The 6,029-nt window shown below is 34.1% G+C and overlaps 1 long non-coding RNA gene across 1 annotated transcript; it reads right to left on the bottom strand.

Annotated features, from left to right (window-relative positions):
- Positions 1–1,010: 1,010 nt before the first annotated feature.
- On the bottom strand, positions 1,011–1,585 carry LOC110266625 (uncharacterized). Its single transcript, XR_002354068.2, has 3 exons — positions 1,517–1,585; positions 1,311–1,418; positions 1,011–1,217 (listed from the first exon to the last, which is right to left on the bottom strand). It is a non-coding gene; the product is annotated as an uncharacterized LOC110266625 (long non-coding RNA).
- Positions 1,586–6,029: the final 4,444 nt, after the last annotated feature.

Below are 6,029 nucleotides of genomic sequence, written 5' to 3'. Positions count from 1 at the left end.
GAAGAAAAATTGAAACCCTAATTCCTTTTCTTTAAAAATTTATATTGTTAGTAAAATTAACAAAATGTGCTTAAAAAGTAGCATTAAAAGCCCATCGGGCCAACCCACCCCGTCCTGCCAAAGCCCATAGGTTTGACGATCCGGGATTGGAAGGCTTTTTCAGATTGGCGGTTCAAAATCTCACCCCAACCCGCCTTTTTTGGCGAATTGACCCAGCGGGTTCGACTCATCACTACAAGAAAAACGTGAGTATCGTCAGATTTTTCATTGAAAAACGGAAAAAATCGACGGTAATTAAATTACCGTCGAATTTACCGTCGTAAGGAATCAGACGATATAAACTTCACTGGTAAATATTTACTGTCGGAATTTTTTTGTCTGACGGTAATTGCTATCGGATTATTTGACGGATAAATCCGATGGTAATGTCAATTTTTTTTAAAATTTTGAAATAAATGGTCAATTTTAAGTTTTAGTTTAAATTTATTTTTCACACAATTAATGGTCAATTGATAAATAATGAAATCCTATTATTTAAAATAAATAATACAATATTCAAATAAATTAATAGTCAAGTACATCAAATAAATACAATGAAACAAAAAAACGATACACTAATAACTAAAGATTCAGGTAGTCCTCGTCCTCGTCATTGTCGTCATCGTTATCGTCGTCATCGTCGGTCTCGTGGCCCTGAGGAGGCGGTGTAGAAGGCAGTGATGTCTGTGTGTCACCAGCAGGACCGTTGCCACCAGCAGGGATGATGCTAGTGGCACGCATCTGAGCATGGTACACCTCCATCTGAGCCTCCATCCACTAAAGCCGCTCCAGTTGCTCCCTCCACTCCAGACTAAGGTCATCCGTATCCGTCACGAATGTGATGATCTCCTAATACATCTTCCGATGATCGTTCAGCTTATGAGTCTACTGGTGAAAGTTGTGTTGGAGTTCCTACACCTTCAGCCTCAAATCCACGCCTTCCTCGGGCTTGACGGCTCAACTGGTGGCAAAGCCTGATGACAGTCTCAACGTGCAGGTACGGAGGCTGCTGGCGAAGAATGATCCTAGCCCGTGTATGTGGTTCTTATACGGTGCTGAGGCGGTCTCATGCCAAACCGCATTGGGATCGACGACTGAAGTAGCAGAGCCATCAACGGCGTCCTCCCCACTTTGCTGAGATTGCTGAGTTGCAGCCTCTAGTCTCTGCGAGTAGGATTCTTGTGTAGTACATGTTATTATGATTAGTACAACAGCTATACAATTAATCTCTAATAATTATATACCAGAAGATCATATGTATGTTTACTTACATAATGGTTCTGAGACCGTTGATAAGCAAATCTCGTTTTGTTCTCTTTCAACATGTGGGTATACCTGAACATCTCCGCCAATGTCCCCTCGTGATCCAACGAATTCGACTACACATGTTACATTGAAACAATATAATTAGGATGCCTAGTAATGATATGTAAAAGAATATAACTAAGTTATTAACAAAATTAAAGTCATTGCATACCAGTCTGGCCTTAACCTTCATGATGGTCACTGAGTCGTTGGTATACTTAGACGACCTGGCCGATGCGCTGTTAGCTCTGTTGGTGATACACCGATGCCGATCCCTTCATCGATCTTCCAATGAACAAACAAAGCCTTCTTTATTTTTGCTCAGAGCTAGGAATCAGGTAGTCTCGCCCCTCACGAACATCCTCCAACATTTGCTATAGCCGCTGAACCATTTTATGGTTGAATATCTTCCTGATGGTAAGATTGTACTCAGCGTCCCATATAAAGTGTAGCTGCACATAGAAACTTTAAAACTAGTTCATCAAAATAGAAGATATAAACTAGCTAAAAAGGTTTGAAACTAAAAAAAATTACTGTCCATTTCTGAAATCACGCTCTCTGATCTCAGTTCGGATCTTCTTGTAGCTGGGCTAAAGATGGTTGTACATTATCTTGATGATATTGGACATCTCCTAAGTACATGCGTTGTTCGGCGCAAACCTATCAACAATCCACGAAGAAAACAATATGGCAATTCTATAAACAAGAATCAATAACCAGGCACTTTTAGCAATAACAATAATCAGGAAACAGAAAACACTTTCAGAAAATCAAACCTAAATCAACTAAACAAGAACCAATAATCATGCACTTTTAGTAATTCCATAATCAGGAAACAGGAAACACTTTCAAGAAATCAAGCCTAAATCCACTAAACAAGAATCAATAACTAAACATTTTCAGCAATAACAATAATAAAAAAACAGGAAATACTTTCAGGCAATCAAACCTAAATCCACTAAATAAGAATCAATAACCAGAAACTTTCAGTAATTCCATAATTAGGAAACAAGAAACACTTTCAAGCAATCAAACTTAAATCCACTAAACAAGAATTGATAACCAAATGCTTTCAGCAATAACAATAATTAGGAAACAGAAAATACTTCAAGGCAATCAAACTTAAATCCACTAAAAAAGAATCAATAACTAGACACTTTCAGCAATTTCATAATTAGGAAACAAGAAACACTTTCAGGAAATCAAAACTAAATTCACTAAACAAGAATCAATAACCAGATACTTTCAACAATTCTATAATCAGGAAACAAGAAATACTTTCAGTCATTCAAACCAAAATTCACAAAACAAGAATCAATAACTAGACACTTTCAACAATAAAAATAATTAAAAAACAGGAAATACTTTCAGGCAATCAAACCTAAATCTACTAAACAAGAATCAATTTTCAAGCGCTTTTAGCAATAACAATAATCAGGAAATATATAAGACTCAAAGTAATACTTACCTCGTGCCGCCATCAGGCCAAATGGTCAACCATATGATGGAGGATGGTGGAGGGGCATCAGTAGCCTCACTTCCATGAGAGGACTCCGGGATCGCGGCTTCCGTCGTCGGAGGCGGCGTCGCCGTGGTAGCGGATTGCTGAGCAGGCGGTGGCATCGCCATGGATGGAGGCGGCTTCGTCACCATGGACGGAGTCACGTAGTTGGGATTAGGGACCATGATGAATGGCTGGTCTGCTAAATCTGCAACCTATGACATCATCGGGGTAGTCAGAAGTAGAGGGAGAGGATCCAGAATTCTTGGGGGTACCGGAAGAAACCCTCATTCTACCCCAACCATGACTACGACCACGACCAGCAGTCTGATCCACCAGACCCCTACTCGTCATCATTTCCGCAAATAGCATACCAATTAACAGAAATTTAGAAAAATAATACGAACACAAAAATTCATATCATCGAACACTTGGCATGCAAAAGCATAAACAACATAAAATTTAACTAACAAGCACTCTATCAACATCAAGTCACAAAATTCAGCATCAATTATAGAAAATTCAACATTATATTGCAGTGTTCAACAGAATACCAGTCAATGAATTCAAACAAATTCAAATTACAAATTCAAGAATCACAATAGCATGCTTAATTACTTATAAACCAAGAAAAATCCTAATAAGAAAATTGTAATTTTACCCTAAATCAACCTAACAGCAAAAAGTAGTATAACTAACAAGCATTCTTTCAACATCAATCACAAAATTCAGCATCATTACACAAAATTCAGCATTATATTGCAGTGTTCAGCAGAATATCAATCAATGAATTCAGAAAAATTCATATTACAAACCCAAGAATCATAATAGCATGCTTAATTACCTATGAACCAAGAGCAATTCTAATAAAAAAAATTCTAATTTTACTCTAAATCAACCTAACAGGAAAAAGTTGTATAACTAACAAGCCTTCTTTCAACATCAAGTCACAAAATTCAGCATCAATTACCCATAATTCAATATTATATTGCAGTGTTCAGCAGAATATCAGTCAATAAATTTAAACAAATTCAAATTATAAACCCAAGAATCACAACAGCAAGCTTAATTACCTATGAGCTTAGAAAAGTCCTAATAAGACATTTTTAATTTTACTCTAAATCAACCTAACAGCAAAAAGTAGTTTAACAAACAAGCATTCTTTCAACCTCAAGTCACAAAATTCAGCATCAATTACACAAAATTCAGCATTATATTGCAGTATTTAGGAGAATATCAGTCAATAAATTCAAACAAATTCAAATTACAAACCCAAGAATTACAATAGCATACTTAGTTACCAATAAACCAAGAGAAATCCTAGTAAGAAAATTCTAATTTTACTCTAAATCAACCTAAAAGCAGAAAGTAGTTTAAACAATAACAAGCATTCTTTCAACATCAAGTCACAAAAGTATCAATTACACAAAATTCAGCATTATATTAAAGTATTCGGCAGAATATCAGTCAATGAATTCAAACAAATTCAAATTACAAACCCAAGAATCATAATAGTATGCTTAATTACCTATGAACTAAGAGAAATCCTAATAACAAAATTGTAATTTTACTCTAAATCAACCTAATAGCAAAAAAGTAGTTTAACAAACAAGATTCTTTCAACATCAAGTCACAAAATTTAACATCAATTACACAATTCAACATTATATTGCAGTATTCAGCAGAATATCAGTCAATAAAGTCAAACAAATTCAAATTACAAACCCAAGAATCACAATAGCATGCTTAATTACCTATGAACTAAGAGAAATCCTAATAAAAAAAATTTAATTTTACTCTAAATCAACCTAACAACAAAAAGTAGTTTAACTAACAAGCATTCTTTAAATATCAAGTCACAAAATTCAGCATTATATTGTAGTATTCAATAGAATATTAGTCAATGGATTCAAACATTCAAATTATAAACCCAAGAATCATAATAACATGCTTAATTATCTATTAACTAAGAGAAATCCTAATCAGTAAATTCTAATTTTACTCTAAATCAATCTAACAAAAAAAACTAGTTTAACTAAATTAAATTACAAACAAAAAATTAAAATCTAATTAAACCCTAATGAATTTAAAATAAGATATTAATAGAAAATTTGACAAAACCTGAAATGAAGCACAGAGCAAGATATTAGGGGAGATATGGAGGTTGCGATAGTGACACCGCAGTTTGTGGCAGTGAAGTGAGGCCGCCGGAGTGCCTCTCATTGGATAGAGCAGAGGAGGTTGCGAAAAAGAGGTGGTTCACGGTGGTGGTGAAGATGAGGTTTGATGATAGTGACGAGAATGATGGTGGTGATGAGTGCGGCCGACGGCGGAGGTTCTGGTTCGTGAAGAGGAGTGGATCAGCAAGGCGATGAGACAGAGAAGAGAGGAGGAGGCGATGATGAGAGAGAGAGAGAGAGAGAGAGAGAGAGAGAGAGAGAGAGAAATTCGAAACGAAGAAGACGGTTCACGCTTTGTATATCAGGCACTATTATTGTTGAATTTACCAGCAGATTTATCCACCGGTAAAGTTTTGTGTGTGACCAAAACGCAACGTTTTACTAATCAACGTTACCGTTGGATTTAGCTAGCTAAATCCGACAGTAATGATTGCACCAAATTTTTTGTTCTTCCCTCCAAATATTACCAGCGAATTTACCGTTGAAAAACCAAATTTGATAGTAATTTTTTAGGATGACAAATTTATTGCGAAATTCGACATTATTCAATATTTTTCTTGTAGTGCGTTTTGCCACCTCTTGCTCTATTACTAGTTAATTTTTACTATTTTTATTTCATATTAAAATGATCTATTATAATATATATAATTTAATAATTATATTACGTTTTCAGATACAATAATTATCTTCATACTTTTATAGAAATTTCAATAAAATATTATTGAAATTTGTTAATTATCAGTTTGTTAAAATTTTTAATTATTAAAAATAACTTATCAAATTTGACTTATAAAAAATATCTTTTTAAAAATTATAGTACCTAAATTTGGTAAATTAAACTAAAAATCAATTAAAATTTTTTTCAATAAATATAAGAAATAATAATTTTTAAAATTTAAAAAAACATATATAATATACACCGATATAAGAATAAATTTGAATTTTATTATTATATGAGATTACGTTAGATTTTTAAATTTTGATAAGTATAAATTAATTTTAAA

Source organism: Arachis ipaensis, chromosome B9 (assembly GCF_059453495.1).
Source record: "Arachis ipaensis isolate K30076 ecotype BB chromosome B9, ASM5945349v1, whole genome shotgun sequence".
NCBI lineage: Eukaryota > Viridiplantae > Streptophyta > Magnoliopsida > Fabales > Fabaceae > Arachis > Arachis ipaensis.
Note: the sequence above shows the minus strand (reverse complement) of the source record. Positions and strands in the feature narration are given on the sequence as shown.